An 18,742-nucleotide genomic window follows, 5' to 3' on the forward strand; every position below is an offset into this window, starting at 1 on the left:
CGCGGGGGGTGAGCGGGGCCGCTCATGAGGACAGAGTCGAGTTCCATACCGAGAAAGAGGACGCTCTGCACCGGGGAGAGCTTGCTCTTCTCAGTTGACCTGTAGCCCCACCGATCTAGGTGCCGGAGCACCAGGTCCCTGTGTGTACACAACAGATCTCGAGAGTGCGCCAAACTGAGCCAGTCGTCGAGATAGTTTAGTACCCGCACACCTCCTTCCCTAAGGGGAAGGAGGGCGGCTTCCACGACCTTCGTAAAGACTCGTGGAGACAGGGACAGACCGAAGGGGAGGACCCTGTACTGATATGCCCGTCCCTCGAACGCGAACCGTCGGAACGGCCGATGTCGAGGGAGGATCGAGACATGAAGTACGCGTCCTTCAGGTCGATTGCCATGAACCAGTCCTGACACCTGACGGACGTCAGGATGCGCTTCTGCGTGATCAACCTGAAAGGCAGCTATTGTGTAGGTGCCTGTTCAGAACACACAGACCCAAGATAGGGCGCAACCCCCCGCCTTTCTTGGGGACAATGAAGTACAGGCTGTAAAACCCGTTGAACATCTCGGCTGGTGAGACGGGCTCGATCACTCCCTTCACCAGAAGGGTGGCGACCTCGGCCCGAAGTACGGGAACATCCTAGCCTCTGACTGAGGTATATCGGATGCCCTGAAACTTGGCGGGCGTGAGGCGACTCGATCGCGTAGCCGAGACGGATCATCTTCCCTAGCCAGCCTGACAGTCTGGGAAGCCGGACAGGCTCCCAGAATGAGACGGGGACTAAAGGTACGATCTTTTTCATCGTCCCCCCGGGGGGTGGTTCGATGGCTAGCAGTACGGATTCCTTGCCGGGGGAGGTTCCCCGGGGAGATCGGCTCTGCTGTTTTTCCTGCCTGGCGACTGCGCAGCTCAACGCACTGTCTGACTGAGAGTGCTGAGGGCTGGTGTTTATACTCGACATTGCGCTTCACCATGACGCAACGTCGAGTTTGCCGTTCACCGTCGTGCAGAGGGTGGGAGCGGCTGTGATAACCCAGAGAGAGAGGAAACTCTCCTTTTTTGAGAGTAAGTGGGCGCTAGCCCCCCGGAGGGGGCCAGCAGATGGAGAGACGGGGCAGGATCCGTCCCTATCCAACTTCCCAGCGATGTGGCTGGGGTCGGGCCCAATGGTAGCCTCGATCCCCCTGAGGTCTTCCCATGGGGGCCGCTTCACCGCGGCTGTTGATGGGGCGATGGTCTCCTCTTCGCTGTCTCCTCCAGGGGGGGCCGCCTGAGTGGGGGGCACTAGAGCTGGAGGGCGTTGAAGAGGACCAGGACTGCTGGGAAGCAGACAGTGCACGGGACTCGACGGCTGAGGCGTCCGAGTCGCGGCACGGAGGACTGCTTCTTTACTGTCGAGAACCCTCCGGGGGAGGCCGCGTGCGGGTCTCGTGCCCCCCGACAGGCGGGGGGTGAGCGGGGCCACTGCGGCTCGACAGTAACACCAACCAACCCCCCCTTGCGAGACGGGTGCGTCGAGAAAGCGGACCTTCTCGGCGTTACTCATCTGCGCAAGGATCGGCCAGAGGAGTTTCTCATGGATCACAAGTGTGGACATCGTCCGACCCAGGGCCCGCGTGGTCACCTTGGTCGCCCGTAGAGCAAGGTCGGTGGCGGCGCGGAGTTCCTGCATAAGCGCTGGGTCGGTCTTACCCTCGTGGAGCTCTCTCAATGCCCTGGCCTGGCAGGAGCCATAGCGTGGAGAGAGGAGGCAGCTTGGTCCACTGCAATGTAAGCTCTCGACACCAGAGATGCCGAGACCCAAATGCTTTGGATGGGAGTCTAGGTCGAGCCCCCCCCCAGGTGGCCGCCACCTATGGGCATGAGCACAGCGGCGGCATACTCCACCTGGGGGACAACAACATATCCTCCAGCTGTCTCAACCTCGAGGGAAGAGAGGGTGACAGAACTTTGTTTGACGTGAAACGTGCCGGAAAGGGCGTTCCAGGTCTTACTACGTTCCTCATGCACTTCCGGTAAACACGGCACTGGGGGTGGGCGCGGCTTGGAGCCACGCTCAAACCCGAGGCGCCATGTAGCCAGCCGCGAGCGCCGTGAGAGGCAGTGCGGGCACTGCAACCCAACACTCACGGCGGCCCGGGAAAGCATGGTTGACATTTTGACGTCCGCTTCTTCCTGGGCTCGATCCCCCGAGGGAGGGAGCCCGCGGAATCGTCGGAGTCAGATGGCAGTACGTCACCCCCCGATGCTGCAAGAGACATCTCATCATCACGCATCGTGTCCGAATACGTGATTGAGGAATAAGACGGCGGACCGTCTCCTGGGGAATGGTCAGACGAGAGAGACGAGGTGTGAACGGTCCGTGAGCCAGTGGCTGGCAGATTATCGCTCACAGTAATCCTCATATCACCCTCGCTGCTTGCCATAGCGGACGGCAGGGCCGTAGTCCTGCTGCCATGGAACGGGGAGCAAACGAGGTGGTGGCTGAGTCCCGTGGGAACACAGCCACCCGTGATGCAACGTCTGAATCATCACCGCCCGCAGTGCGGGCAGGACGTATCAACAACATCTGCCCCAGCATACTGGAAGCAGGCATCGTGTCCATCCCCCTCCTCGATGAGTGTGTTGCACCCATGAGAACAGCGGGACATGCCACGCTGGAGAAATTTGCTCTTTTAGAAAGGAAATTGGCTCGAACACCTCCGGAACTGCCGAGACGCCCAGGGGAGAGTCACTATATTCCTATATGCAATATTAATTAAGTAAAACTTTAAAATTCTAATTCTAAAGCAGCCCCCCCGGCCAGGCAGATGCAAAACAGTATGCAAACGGTGGCGAGGAACCCAAAACTCTAATCGATAACAAAAACCTCAGGAGAACCCAGGCCCAACCAGGGGATTTCAGTTCCCCTCTGGCAAAAGCTGCTGCCTCTGCACAAGCTCCAAAGAGCTTGCACATGGCTAAATAAAATAAATAAACTTAATAATAAGGTAAATTATAGTTTAAGATTATCATTAATAATCTAATAGCATTTGAAATTTTGTGGTGAGGACGTGTCAAGTGACCGCGTCCTTCTTTATCCAGCTCTATCATCTCAGCTCTTGTCAGGTCCCCACTTCCCATTCTCTGCTCTACCATCAGGTCAGGCCATGAACTGCATCCTGCTCGCTGTGGTAACCTTGGAACAATGAGACAAGACTGGCTGAGAGTAGAGTACTGTTCTGTACTCTTTGATGCAACAAGTACATCAGTTGTGTTTTTGGTTCCGGTTGATCTAACTAATGCAGCCTAAACCCTCTGAAGATTTATATTATGGAAGAGTAGTGTATGCAAGATTAAAAAGATGCGTCTTTAGTCTAGATTTAAACTGACAGAGTGTGTCTGCCTCCCGGACAGTGCAGGGAAGACTATTCCAAAGTTTAGGCGCTAGATAGGAAAAGGATCTACCACCTGCACTTGATTTTGAAATTCTAGGTATTACCAACTGACAGGACGCCTGAGAGCGTAATGCACGTGAAGGACTGTAATACAAAAGGAGTTCATTCAAGTACTGAGGAGCTAAACCATGTAGGGCTTTATAGGTAATAAGCAAGATTTTAAAGATTCCAAAAGTATAAATAGGATGCGGGCCAGTTTTTTTTTTTACCATATTCTCATTTCTTCTGTTATTTTGTTTTTCTGTTATTTATTGCGTTTTGTTCCTTTTATACTGTTTTTGTTGCTGTTACTTATAGGCCATGATTAAAACATGCACACAAATATTGCATCCAGTATTTGTGCCTTTTCATGATATTAAATTAAAAGGGATATTGTCTTTTTAATTGTATTTTATATTCCTTAATGTGTTTCTTTACCCCAAAATTGCTACTAATTTACTCACCCACAGTCCTCCAGTACATCAAGATGTGGGTGGCATTGTTTTTTCAAGAAGATATTTATAAAGATATTTGGTTGAATTAATTAAAGTTAAATCAATAAAAGTAAAAAATGCAAATACATTCAACACAAAAGTAATCCCTGCCCCTTGTGAAGTTAAATTCGCGTCTTATAAAGCGAGTCAATTGATCTGTGCAAGAAACTGAACGCTATTATCACATCTTCGGGTGAATTCCAATCGCATTCATGTGCTCCACGCACTTATAGTGCAGATCCTTTGTATAGGCCCTAGTGCGAGTTCTGGGGGGAGATGAACAGCTGTTTTTCGTAAATATAGCCGTTATACATAATGAATGCAGCAATAAAAACAACCCTGTTTCCCATTTTTCTGAGACAACCGTTCACGTGGTGTACCCTTGCTACAGTTAGCCTACTTTCAAGGGCACAAAATGCGTTTAGACCACGACCTATCGCGTGCGCAAACCGATTGCCTGTGGCTGTGCAATGCATTGCTGATTATAACGCTGTAAATAACATTAAGTTTCTTGGACTGACCAATCAAATCGCTTTATAAGACGTAAAACATTAAGAGCCGCGGGAATTACTTTCGTTTTCAATGTAGCAGCGCTTTGGACTTTTAAAGATGTGGCGTCTCAGGAGGACGTGAATTTAAAGCACACCGTTCTTAAAGTCTCTCCATTTAGGCCTATTTGAAATGTTAAGGCGGGCCAGGTAAAGATGATTGACAGGCCGCATTTGGCCCACGGGCCACCAGTTGACTAGCCCTGTTCTATGCGATGTAGTTTTCTATGACTGCATGTATGGAGGATGGGAGAGAACAGCTTACTCACATGAGAGAGAGTCTGCAGCTCACATGATTATAATCACATGTTGAAAATCAAATCAGGATGCTATAGAATAGGCCTCCTGTTCCAACATGTGTTTGTGACCAAATTGAGCTGTAAGAGAATAGACCCTTTCTTCCTACATCCTATAGTAATTAATAATAGTGGCATGTGCCTGAGAAGACGAGTATTTAAGCTGGGCTGGAAGAAAAGATGTTAGTTGTTCTGTTGTTGTTCTGCAGGCAACTTGGATTTATGTCTTTGATTGTAACTTTGATATTAAAGTCTTCCTTTGGCAATAGAACTCACAGTTTTGAGAGTGATTCTTCACAGCGAAAAAAAAACACAACAGCTTCAGCTGGCTGGTGGCTGATGACTGATGGATTGTTGCTCGCCCACTGTGTCAGATCAAAGCCTCCCGAGCTTAAGAGGCTGCAGAGCTTGTCTACAATGTCCTTTGCTGCTTCCCTTGAGGTAATGCTTTGAAGACAGTTGTCCACATAGAAAGAATTCTCCACCCGGACCTTGTGTCCATGGACTCATTGTGTTCCTGAGCATGTTTCTGCAAGGCAACTGTGGCACAGCAAGGGTTGCGGTTGCAACCTGCCATTTGTACACATGTGGTGACGTATCTTTCTGAAAGTCTCTCCACAAAAATCATAGCAGCTGTTCGTCTTCAGGCTGAAGGTGTACCTGATGAAACATGCCAGGTATGTCGTTACTAACTGCAATGGGAAGTTCTCGGAAATGCAGCAGAACTGCAAGGTAGCAAGAACTCGTTAAAGGCTGTGACCTTTGTATGTGAATGAGAAATTAAATAAACCCTGTTCTTCCCCTTGTGCTCTACCATATGATGTGATATGTACCAGGTTTTTTTTGAAAGCTTTACTTGCTCAGGGGTGAGTCTTGTGATGTAGCAAGCTTGCTGTATCTTTTCCTGGTATCCTGTTGCTTGATCAGGTTCTTAATTCCGGTGCCAGATTTGCCATAGTCCATTTCTCACTAAATGACAGGGGTGACTTGAAGAGACCATGTCTCTGGGGGAATACTTTCTATAGAACCATTCTGATTGGTATATGATTTCATGTTTCTGACTGGCCAATACATTCCAAGGTTTGATATTCCCAGATAACAACCCATTAAAACTAATAACACATGGTAACCCGGATGCTGCAAATCATTTTGACGGGCACAGTTTAATATTACACCAAAATTAAATATAAATATATACTTTAATAACATATATGACATTATATTTACACACTTTCCTGTTTCTGGCATTTGAACATTGTGTCATTGCGAAAATAAACAGGTTTTCCTTGTTTTCTACATACAGTGTTAAAGTGCTACATACAATACAGTGTTTTACCAGTATGTAGAAGTTATAACATTACCTGAGTAAATATAAGTCTTTCTATTCATTATTTTATAATATTTTTAATAAAACCCCTTTCCCACTGCAGTCATGGTAACATACTTTTAAAACATGTTTCATCAGTAAACATATGACGTTTTATAAACAAGGTTCGGGAGGAACACGAGCATATAATTAACATGGCTGGCTTTCAATAATCAATCACCCAATCTCGGCTCCGCCTATAAATAGTAAAGACGCCTTACCTTCTTTCTCCCGGATCTCTCGTAACCCTCCCCCACCCCATCTCCTCACCAAACCTCTACAGCTCTCAGAACCGGGGGATAGCCCGAGTCAGGGCTCACTCCGGGCCCGGGACCCTTTCCCCGGGCAAGGGGCAGGCGTTCCGAGCTCGGGAGTATTTGCCGAACTCGGAACCCTCACCCCCGGGACAGCACGCCAAATACGCATACTATCCGTCCAACATTAATTATTAGTGAGGAGAACTCGTGAAAAACAGCTGGGTGGAGTTTGTAGACAGTATCTGTCTAATGTCAAATTGATGTCAGATCTCAGACAGCATGTACTATATTTAACTCAATCATCCTTATATTTAACTACAAAGGTTCTACTACTGCTCTTCCAAGGGCGTAGCAAGCTTTTCAAAAGTGCGGGGGATGGATGTGGTTTATTTGTTAACAATAAAAATGATGAATACAATGACAGAAGGGTACAAAAGGTATATCATACAAGATATAAAAAGCTTCCCATTTAAATGAGTGATACTAAAAAAGTATAAAAACACACTCGGTGGTAAGCTTGATAGTGACATAGGTCTGACAGGACTGTGACTGAGACTGCTAAATTTTGCTTACTTGCGCCTTGAAAAGGGGAGATATATAAAAAAAACACCCACACAAAGCTTTTTCTCTGGTGGTATAAATAATGTAACAATTTACTGTTTTTAAACATTAAAATAATATACACTTTTCTTTCATAGTTCTTCAACAGGTATGCAAACAATGACATCATTTCTCACTTTTTTCTCCTCAACAGGTACAATCAAACACAACAGGTAAGTATCCACAAAAGTATTCAGTTTATTGCACTGGCAATAAACCCATGAATACACTGCTTAACAATGACAATTTGTCCCTCCTCCTCGTCAATTCCCTGCCTTCTTAATCACAGTTACTTTATACATTGCATGCCACATACATAACCGAATTAAGCTAGCTGCTGAACAATATCCCAATTAGCATTAGTCTAAAAAACGAAATATAATACAGAAAACACTCGACATGTCAACAAAACATAAACAGAACATCTTCCCAAAGACATACCAAGCTTATTTAAAAACATCGAAAGCATAACACTCATTCAAAGTACCTGGAAAAGGAGATATAACCATAATCATAAGTTCCCGCCTCCTCAGGACGAGCTGACCGATAAATCTAACACACTAAGAGAGGCGGGACTTAAGGCAGAACAGCCAATCATCAGCCGGTCACACTCAAAGCCGGTGTCATGTTTGAGAGGGAGGGGAGAGGAGGCAGCCGCAGCGAGCGCAGACACAGAGCGGCCAGAGAAACGGAGGAGCGACTGCTGTAAGGCATTTGTGCAAAACTGCGGAAAAACTGCAGAAAAAGTGCGGGTGTTGAACCCTCTCACCGGGAAAAGTGTCACATCCCCCACGGGTGCGACGCCCCTGCTTCCAAGCTCATTGTGCTTTTATTTGTCTGGTTGCAAACTTTAAAAAGATGATTCACTTTGTTTTATGTGTATCTTTTTTGATCAGCAGATCACGGCCAACAGGTAAGATATCTACTTAATGCTACACATATGAGTATTATCAATAGAGTTGGCAGATACGTATGGTGTGCATTACTGTATGTAAAAGTTGAAAAAATAATGTAAAACGTTAAGTCATCTGACTCATTTAAAAACTGAATATAAAGTTTATCTGTAGAATATTCATTCATTGTTTAAACGCTTGTTCTCTGAAGGGTTGTAGGTTTATAATCTTTTTATGCCTTCCAGCTTTTTGTAAAAAAATTAGTTCACTTTTTACTACAGAATTCCCATATTTTCAGTTGTGTTAGTTGATAGTTTTGATTAAATGATTATGCAAATACATTTGTAGATGGTTATTTAACCCATTTGTGTTGGGACAATAAATCATTTTCATTGACTAAAAACTGAAACAACTGAGTTGCCAACATGCTTTGCTCTCATGATTGGATGAGGAGAGTAATTGGGTTTGTGTAATGTGTAAAAATGTGTATCATGTAAAAATGTATTTTTGAGCATTTTAAAAGATAATGAAACTTGTTAAAGATCGCGTATCACAGGCAGTTTCTGCCAAACTCATATTAATCTTGAGTGCCTATACAGTAGTATTGCATATCGTATCTTTGAAGAGTATTTAGTTGGATCAAATTTATAAAAGAGAGATACATGTGTACGATTATTTCAGGAAAAACACACGCTGCTAGAGGTGGGACTAGTGGGGAGAGTGGGATGGAACTACAGCACGAGCAAGCAACACATCATCCCTTAGTGTTTTGTACATTATGCATTATTTAAAAAGAGGAATAAATAATTGGATTTACAAATTAAACGTCTTTGTTACGGATGTAACCTCAGTTCCCTGGTGGAGGGAACGAGACGTTGTGTCGAGCCGACAGATGGGGTTCGTCCCTGAGAACCAATCGCTTCCGACTTCTTAGAAAAGGCCAATGAAATTGGCGAATGAAATTTGCATGCCGGACTCCGCCCCCGGATATCCGGGTATAAAAGGGAGACAGCGTGCCTCATTCATTCACCTTAGTTCTGAGGAGCCTGAGACCTCTCACGATTGCTGCAGTGGGCAGCACGTGTTGTGGCAAGGACACAACGTCTCGTTCCCTCCATCAGGGAACTGAGGTTACATCCGTAACCAAGACGTTCCCTTTCTGTCGGTCTCTCGACGTTGTGTCGAGCCGACAGATGGGGTTCCTATGGAAAACGCCACAACACTGTGCCCTGTCACAATCTCTAGCGAAGCGACGGTGACTGGCCTGGGCGTGTCAGCTATGAGCGCTACCGCAAAATTGTAACCTACCAGTGGGTAGGTAGGGGGTCCCAGAGCTTTACTTGAAAGGTGGGAAGGTCCCTGCCTTCGGCCTCACAGGTGGCGGCCTTGTTTCTCTAACAGCGAGAAGTCGCCTGGTACCGTAAGGCCACTGGGTAAGCGCTACTTCCTCAAGCGGGGGATGCGCTACAGAGACCACTTCCTACCGGAGGGAGGAGTTTAGTGGAGATACCAACATGGTCTCACCGATGGGGGAGAACGTCTTGGTTATGGATGTAACCTCGGTTCCCTGATGGAGGGAACGAGACGTTGTGTCGAACCGACAGAATGGGGTTTGTCTTGAGAACCTATCATCTTCTGAGTATTTAGAAAAGGCCAATGAAAATTGGAGAATGAAATTTGCATGCCGGACTCCTCCCCGGATGTCCGGGTATAAGAGGGAAGCCGGCGTGCTCATTCATTCACCTTTGGTCTGAGGAGCCTAAAGCATCCTCCCCCGACCGCTGGGGTGGGCGGCCAGTATTGTGGCATGAGGGACACAATGTCTCATTCCCTCCATCAGGGAACCGAGGTTACATCCGTAACCAAGACGTTCCCTTTCTGTCGGTCTCTCGACGTTGTGTCGAACCGACAGAATGGGGTTCCTATGCAAGACGCCACAGCACTGAGCTGAGGCACAATCTCTAGCGGAGCGACGTTGACTGGCCTGGGCGAGTCAGACGTAGACACTAACGCGAAATTATGACCATCCAGTGGAGAGGAAGGGGGACCCAGAGCTTTACCACAAAGTTGGGAAGCCCCTGCCACCGGCCGTCACGGGCGGAGGCCTAGTTCTCTAAATGGCGAGAAGCCGCCCGGCACCGTAAGGGCCACTGGGTAAGCATTATTCCCCCCGGGGGAAAAACGCTGCAGAGACAACTATCTACCATAGGGAGGAATTAGTGGAGACACCACATGGTCTCACCATCAGGGGAGAACTCATGGGAAAATGTGCGGACTGCAGGAGTTAACCGCAAGGTGGGAGTCCACCTAGGGAGGTCATGGGTTGCCGAGGTGGGAACCATTCATGAGGATACATCAGACGGAACAGCCCACGGAGGGGGGGTTACCACGTCTGGAGCACTAGGTCCGGTTAGAGCTATGTGGGAGATTACTCAACTGTTCCCCGGCCTAAGGGGGCAGGCTGCTCTACCACCCTCCCATCTATCATGTCCAGACAACATACTCAAAAACCGCTGAATCTCTGGTTCTCCTGTAGAATTTGGCAGGTTCATGACACGCCAGTAGCTTTGCGACTGCTTAAGTTGACTCATGACGTACTTGATGACGTTAGTACCAACAATCAACTGGTCCTTTTGCCCTGATACGACCAAGGTAGGCACAATAACTGAAACTCCATATACACACATCTTCAGCTGGTGGATACACTTAGGTTTGACCCGGACACCACCACAACCGACAAGCAAGACATTAACGTGGGGCTGCACGGACTCCAGAGTCCCGCATGCATCCTGCAACCTGCGCTCAACATCCTCATTAATAGTACACGCCATAGAACCAGTGTCTAACAGGCCCCGGCAAGCGACAGCATCATTCACAAGCACATCGGTAAAGAACAAGCTGTCAGCTTTTTCCAGCTTCGCAATGTTTTGGAACAAGATAATACTGCCGCTTGACTCAATCTGGCACTGATTGCTATAGATGACCATAGGATCATCCTCAATGGTGAGAGGTCGACTTCCGAAACTCACACTGCCCTCCCTCCAGTGTGAGTTATCTAGTTTCCCTGATCATCGCTGGTCTGGGCCATGCCCCGGGCAACACCCCCGTGACACTGCTTACATTGGTGCCCCATCGCGAAACAATCAAGGCATCTTTTTTCTTTCATACAGTGCGAGCGAGTCGAATGCGATTGGTCTCCGCACACTGCACACGGAGAAGCTCGATACCACGGTGATGTTCGAGGCTTCGTCTCTGAAACTGGCAAGGTTGTGCGCTCCAACACCCTTTCTAACATTTTCAGCACCCACTCTAAAGTGCCTGACTCATTGACTTCATTTGGTTTAGTGTCACCACCAGCTATACATACTGGTGAGGTTGCCCCTCCACTTTCGCTCCCTACAGCTACCAGAGTTCCAACTGCTTTCTCTGTAATAACAGCCTGATTTACTCCGACCTTAGGCACAGGTGGGGCCGGTTTCCAGGACTTACAGTCCCTCTCATACTCATCAATGGCCTCTTGGACTTCCTCAGCTGACCATTTGCTTATGGGCTTACACCTAAAGACATTGGAAAGGTCAGAGTTAGGGCAATTTCTGATAAACATCATTGTAACCTCTGAGCTCATGTTTTCCATCTTGCCTCCGTATCTTTACAGGTAAGTGTCTGCTAGCTCGGCTGCCTCATTCAACCTGACCCAATAATCAACAGGGCGCTCACTTTTCTTCGGCTGCGTCGCATAAAAGTCAGCTAATGGCTGGGACGAGCCAGGGTTCTCACTAAAATAGCGTCGCAGTACCTCATAGACAACTTCGGGACAGAGTACAGCAACCGGGCTACTCTTTAGCTTAACCTTGACAATGCTCTTTGCCCGGCCAGAGAGATGGTTCAATATCTCTTCCACACTGTCAGCTTTGCTGCAACCTTTTTTTAGACAAATACACCCCTATCTGTTCAATCCACTCCAGGATGGAACATTTGTCGCTACCATCTCCCCTGAACATTTGTGGTTCTCTAATGTCAGCTTTGACTATTAGATTTAACTTGGACAAATCGAGGCTTGTAGACAGAGGTGTGGCCCCAGAAGGTTGCTGCCCAAACAATGGAGAAGGATCAGGTAATGCAGAATTCTGATTGGTTAACAACCGTGAAACAATTGTATCACCAATCTGGTTTCCAAGTTCCCAATTAGGTCACGTAGTTGCTGTGTAACATTGTCACAACTAACATCGGCAGGAGTGGAAGACTTTGGCTCATTCGTCTCGTTATGCGACATGGCCGGAATAGTCACAGAATCATACACCAAAACACGTGGTTTGTCGACTACAGGCTTAGGTACCCCAAGGACCGGACCCCATGGCCCCTGCCAATGTGTGGCGTCACAAAATCTTCATTCCACCCCCTTTCGGCCATATCACTAATCACTACCGGTAGATTATCGTATTATCCAAATTTTTCCTTCACTATTATCGTACAATTCTAAATGCAGAAATAAATAAAACAAAACAAAACAAAAAAGAAAACAGTCCAATATGTACAAAGTGTATAATCCAATGTGTGCGTATTGTAAGCGAGAGTTCCGTTACTCAGTTCAGTTCCATATCCGGACACTACCACCAGAACATCAACGATGATGGGCCTTTGTCAGACGATTTCAGAAGCGTTGTGATTCAGCGCTGTCAAACTCCAGCGATCGGCTGCTGCAGATCTGATGTATCCGGGTCACGGCACCAATTTTATGTAGCATGTGTGGACCGGTCACACTCACACAAACAGAGACCACACGACCACTTGTTGACGAGATACCGGTGTTACTTTTATTCGATCTGTAACAAGGAGAAAAATCAGTAGACCGACAGGCAACAGCTTCTCCCTCTCTGGCACACTAAGCATAAGATGCTAATTAGCTAGCGTCACCATGTACATCATTAAGTCAAATAACGCATCAAAATACACATTTTCATCATAACTAGCACAATCAAATGCTACTATAAAGTAATCACACTCATCCAGTGATAAACATGAATTTTAGACAAAAAAAAACATCGTCATACCAGAGTCACTTGCGGGGAGAGCCAAAAGGTATGCGTGCTCATCAGCCTCACACACAGACAAACTGAGGCTATCACAAAATAGGGAAACCCCGGGTGTGTTTCACTGATATCATTCCCTCCCCAGACAAACTCCCGAAGAAAAGTTCCACAACATTAACTTAAATTTCGTGGAGATCACTAACCCATCCTATTATGAAACACATAGAATTTATAACAGTATAAACAGCATACATATAAAAAACCAATATAGAAAACAAATCTAAATAAGTAAATAAATCATTCACACTGGTTACACTGAGATATGTCAGATGAGCATAGTCGTAATTTGCAGGTGGGATAGATGGGACGTACATGTACATGTCCCCACCACTTTTAGAAAAAAAATGCTTGCGGAAGGTGTGTCTTTTTTACGGGCAATTAAAGTCTAAAACTCGTGGAAAATGCAGGATGTGCCGCTTTCTCTACTTGCCAAAGTACTCACCATCCGTTGCTCGCACTCGCTGTGAACACGAGTTCCCTTTCTGTCGGTCTCTCGACGTTGTGTCGAGCCGACAGATGGGGTTCGCTCTTGAGAACCTATCAACTTCTGACTGGTTTAGAAAAGGCCAATGAAATTGGCGAATTAAATTTGCATGCAGGACTACGCCCCCGGATATCCGGGTATAAAAGGGAGACGGCGTGCTGCATTCATTCACCTTTTGTTCTTCGGAGCCTTCACTCTGATTGATTTCGAGACTTCATCTCTACGCCGAATTACTACTGGAATCTTATGATGTGATGCAGCGGACTGTCACTTCCTGCAGCGACTTCCTCTGGGCGTCTCGGCAGTGCCAGAAGAGTTCAAGATATTTTCTCTAAAAGAGCAAATTTCTCCAGCGTGGCATGTCCCGCTGTTCTCATGGGTGCAACACACTCATCGAGGAGGGGGACGGACACGAGGTCTGATTCCAGTACGCTGGGGCAGACGTTGTGGAAATGTCCTGCCCGCACTGCGGGCGGTTGACGATTCAGACGTTGCGTCACAGATGGCTGTGTTCCCACGGGACTCAGCCACCACCTCATCTGCTCCCCATTCCGTGACGGCAGGACTACGGCCCTGCCATCCGCTACGGCAAGCAGCGAGGGTGATATGAGGATCACTGTGAGCGTTAATCCGCCAGCCACTGGCTCACGGACCGTTCGCACCTTGTCTCGCTCGTCTGACCATTCCCCAGGAGATGGTCCCACCATCTTGTTCCTCAACCACGTATTCGGAAACGGTGCGTGATAATGATGAGATGTCCCTTGCAGCATCGGGGGGTGACGTACTGCCATCCGACTCCGGCGATTCCTCGGAGCATGAGGAACTTAGTAAGACCTGGAACGCCCCTCTCTGGCACGTTCACGTCTAACAAGTTCTGTCACCCTCTCTTCCATCGAGGGTGAGGCAGCTAGAGGATACGTCAATGTCCCCCAGGTGGAGCGTGCCGCCGCGGTGCACTCGTGCCCGCAGGCGGCGGCCACCTGGGGGGCTAATCCTAGACTCCTGTCCAAAGCATCTTTCGTGTCGAGAGCTTGCATTGCTGCGGGCCAAGCGGCCTCCTCTCCACGCTATGGCTCCTGCCAGGCCAAGGCGTTGAGAGAGCTCCACGAGGGTAAGACCGACCCAGCGCTTATGCAGGAACTCCGCGCCGCCACCGACCTCGCTCTATGGGCGACCAAGGTGACCGCGCGGGCCCTGGGTCGGGTGATGTCCACACTTGTGGTCCACGAGAAACTCCTCTGGCCGAACCTTGCATAGATGAGTAACGCCGAGAAGGTCCGCTTTCTCGACGCACCCATCTTGCAAGGGGGGGGGGCTGTTTGGTGATTCTGTCGACCCGCAGTTCTCGGGTAAAGAAAAGAAGCAGACAGAGGATATCAAGCATATACTCCCGCGCCGCGACTCTGCCGCCTTGGCCGTCGAGTCCCGTGCACCGTCTGCTTCCCAGCAGCCCTGGTCCTCTTCGACGCCCTCCGGCTCTGGCGCCCCCCACTCAGGTGCCCCCCCGGAAGAGACATCGAAGAGGAGACCATCGCCCCGTCAGCAGCTGCGGCAAAAGCAGCGGCCCTCATGGGAAGACACCGGGGAGAACGAGAATACCATCAGGCCCAACCCCAGCAATTCCACGCTGGGTGGTCGATCCGGGACGGTTCCTGCCCTGCCCCCAACGGCCCACTCTCTTAAGAGTTCTCTCTCTCTGGGTGTATATCACAGCCATTCTCACCCTCTACACGACGGTGTTCGGCAACTCGACGTTGCGTCACGGCGAGACCCAATGTCGAGGATAATCAGTAGCCCTCAGCACTCTCAGTCGACAGTGTGTTGTGCTACATCATCGCCAGGCAGGTAAGTCAGCAGAGCCGATCTCCTCCCCGGGGGCTTCCCCACGGCAAGGAATCCGCACTGCCAGCCATCGAACCCTACCCTGGGAGGTCGATGAAGCAGATCGTACCCCTAGCCCCGGTCTCGGTCCCTGGGAGCCTGACTAGAGCCCCCAAACCATCACGGTGGCTACGGGATACGATCCGTCTCGGCTACGCGATACAACTTAACAGGCGCCTGCTCAACTTCGGGACATCCTCTTACCTCAGTCAGAGGCAAGGATGTCCCCGTGCTTCGGGCCAAGGTCACCACCCCTCTGGCAAGCTATCGTGCTCGTCCCTCTGGCCGAGATGTTCAACGGGTTCTGCAGCCCATACTTCATCGTCCCCCCCAAAAAAAGGGGGTTGCTAGATCTGCGTACCCTGAACAGGCACCTAGTCAAGCTGCCGTTCAGGATGCTCACGCAGAAGTGCATCCTGGCGTCTACCAGATGTCAAGATTGGTTCATGGCAATCGATCTGAAGGACGCTTACTGTCATGTCTCGCTTTCTGACGACTGGCTCATCTGGGCACACTCGCGAGATCTGCTGTGTACACACAGGGACCTAGTGCTCCGGCACCTAGATCGGTTGGAACCACAGGTCACCCGAGAAAAGAGCAAGCTCTGCCCTGTGCAGAGCATCCTCTTTCTCGGTAGGGAACTCGACTCTGTCCCCATGACAGCGTGACTGACTCAGAGCACGCTCAGTCAGTGTTGAACTGCCTGAAACACTTCAGGCAGTCAGCGGCCCCCTGAAACTTTCAGAGGCTCCTGGGCACATGGCATCCTCGGTGGGGGTGGTACCCCTCGGGTCGATGCACATGGAGAGCATGGCACACCAGCAACAGGCGTATGGTAATCACGCCTTTCTGCCAACGCACCCTGACCCCCTGGTCTTCAATGACCTTCTTGCGGACAGGGTCCCCCTAGGGCAGGGGCAAGGCAAGTCGTGGTGATGACGGTTGCCTCCCTGCAGGGTTGGGGTGCCGTGTGCAACGGGCATGCAGTGTCGGGGCGGTGGACGGGCCCCCACCTGCGTTGGCATATCAACTGCCTAGAGTTGTTGGCTGTGCTACTTGCACTGAAGAGGTGGCAACCTCTACCGTGGCGTTATTAATCGTCAGGGTGGCATTCGCTCATGGCAGCTAACACGACTCGCCCGACGCCTCCTCCTCTGGAGTCAGCAGGTGATCAGCTCCCTGCGAGCCACACACATCCCAGGCGACCTGAACCAGACAGCCGACGCGCTCTCTCGTCAGTCGACGCCTCCATCCCTGCAATCCCTGCGCAGTCCAGCTCATATGGGAGCAGTTCGGCCAGGCGCAGGTGGACCTGTTGCCTCCCTGGACTCCTCCCATTTCAGCTTTGGTACTCCCTGACCGAGGGACCCCTCGGCATGGATACCCTAGCGCATAGCTGGCTGCAGGGTAAGCGGAAGTACGCCTTCCACCCATTGAGCCTCATTGCACAGGTCTTGTGCTAGGCCAGGGAAGAGGAGCATCAAGTGGTACTAGTTACACCCTATTGGACTACCCGGACTTGGTTCTCGGAGCTAAGGCTATTGACAACAACTCCCCCCTGGCCGCTCCCCCTGGCGGAGGACCTGCTTTCCCAGGGGAAGGGGCACGTTACGGCATCCCAGGCAGACCCCTGGAACCTCCATGTCTGGACGGGACGAGGAGATCCTGAGTGGCCCACCCCCTGCGGTGGTTGGGGCATCACTCAGGCTAGGGCCTCGGCCACTAGGCGGCTATACGCCCATAAGTGGCGCATCTTCTCGTACTGGTGCTCTTCTCGGAGAGAAGACCCGCGGAGTTGCTCGATCGGGAACAGGCTGTGCCTTCCTCAAGAGAGACTGGAGAGTAACCTCTCCCCCCTCCACACTGGGAGTGTATGTAGCAGCTACGGCCGCTCATCACGACCCAGTTTCTGGGAAGCCTCTGGGACAGCACGACCTGGTCATTTGGTTCCTAAGGGGCGCGAGAAGGCTACCGCCTCATCCGCGCTCCGTACCCTCTTACGACCTAGGCGGCGGGCCTCAAGAGGTCCCCCTTCGAGCCCCTCGGAGCTGCCGCTCTTTCTCACCTGATGGCGCTCACCTCCAAGAGGGTAGGGGACCTACAAGCACCCTCCGTGTCCACAGATTGCCTAGAACTCGGGCCCGGTGATTCTCACGTTGCTCTGGGGGATCAGCGGCTATATTACGCCTCCCTTCTATCCCCACTGGGTAAAGAACAGGCATTCCATCCATCACTAAGCACCTTCCTGGGGGCAGGCTGGGCAGAGCAGCCCTGCCCCCTAAGGCCAGAGAACAGTTGAGTTATCTACCACATAGCTCTAACCGAACCTAGTGCTCCAGACGTGGTAACCCCCCTCATGGGCGGTTCCGTCTGATGTATCCTCCTGAATGGTTCCCCGAATAAATAGTGCTAGCAACACCCATGCTGTGACCTACTGCCTGCGTGCCATGTCAATAAAGCTGTGTTTAGATACTCAACCTTCAAGCCTCAGAGCAGTTCTATGAAACAACTGGCAAAATCTACTGTAGTAATTATAAAACAGTGAGATGTATAAATGCAGCAGGTGATGTCACCCCTTGCTCTCAGATCAGGCATGTGTGTCTGATCTGCTGCGGATGGCCACTTTGCCTGTCACACGTGTGATCGTACTTAAGTAATTAAGTCAAGTCAGGTCAAGTTTTGTCTGATAATAAAAAGCACAAGAGTTCTACATACATGAGATCAGTAGATCACTTATGACAGCGTTGCATTTTGTGAACTTTTTCATAATTATTTTCTCAACATATTACCACATGTACCACAACTATTATGATGAAGGTGTTATTTTTTGTACTAACAGCTTACCTGTTTTACTGTCTATTACAACTACTAAAGTGGCAACTGTGACTGCTGCATTTCAAACAAATACTTCACTTCAACTTACAATTACAACTACTGCACCATCGACAACAACTCCTGCACTACCAACTACAACTGCTACACATACAACTACAACTTCTGCACCAACAACAACAACAACTCCTGAACCTACTACAACTTTTACACCAACAACTACAACAACTGCTGCACTGCCTGCAACAACCCCAACTCCTCCTGCACCAGCAACAACCCCAACTCCCCTCCCAACAACGACCCCACCAACAACATCTCCTGCAAAAATGACTCCAACTCCTGCACCGGCAACAACAAAACATCCTGCATCAACCCAAACTCATCCTGCAACAACAACACCTCTTTCAACAACCCCAAGTCCTTCCTCAACAACAACACCACATGCAACAACCCCTCCTGCAACAACAAGCCCAACTCCTCCTACAACAACGACCCCGCCAACAACAACACCTCCTGCAACAACAACCCCAACTCCTCCTACAACAACGACCCCGCCAACAACAACACCTCCTGCAACAACAACCCCAA

The sequence above is a fragment of the Triplophysa rosa genome, linkage group LG25, assembly GCF_024868665.1.
Source record: "Triplophysa rosa linkage group LG25, Trosa_1v2, whole genome shotgun sequence".
Taxonomy (NCBI): Eukaryota; Metazoa; Chordata; class Actinopteri; order Cypriniformes; family Nemacheilidae; genus Triplophysa; species Triplophysa rosa.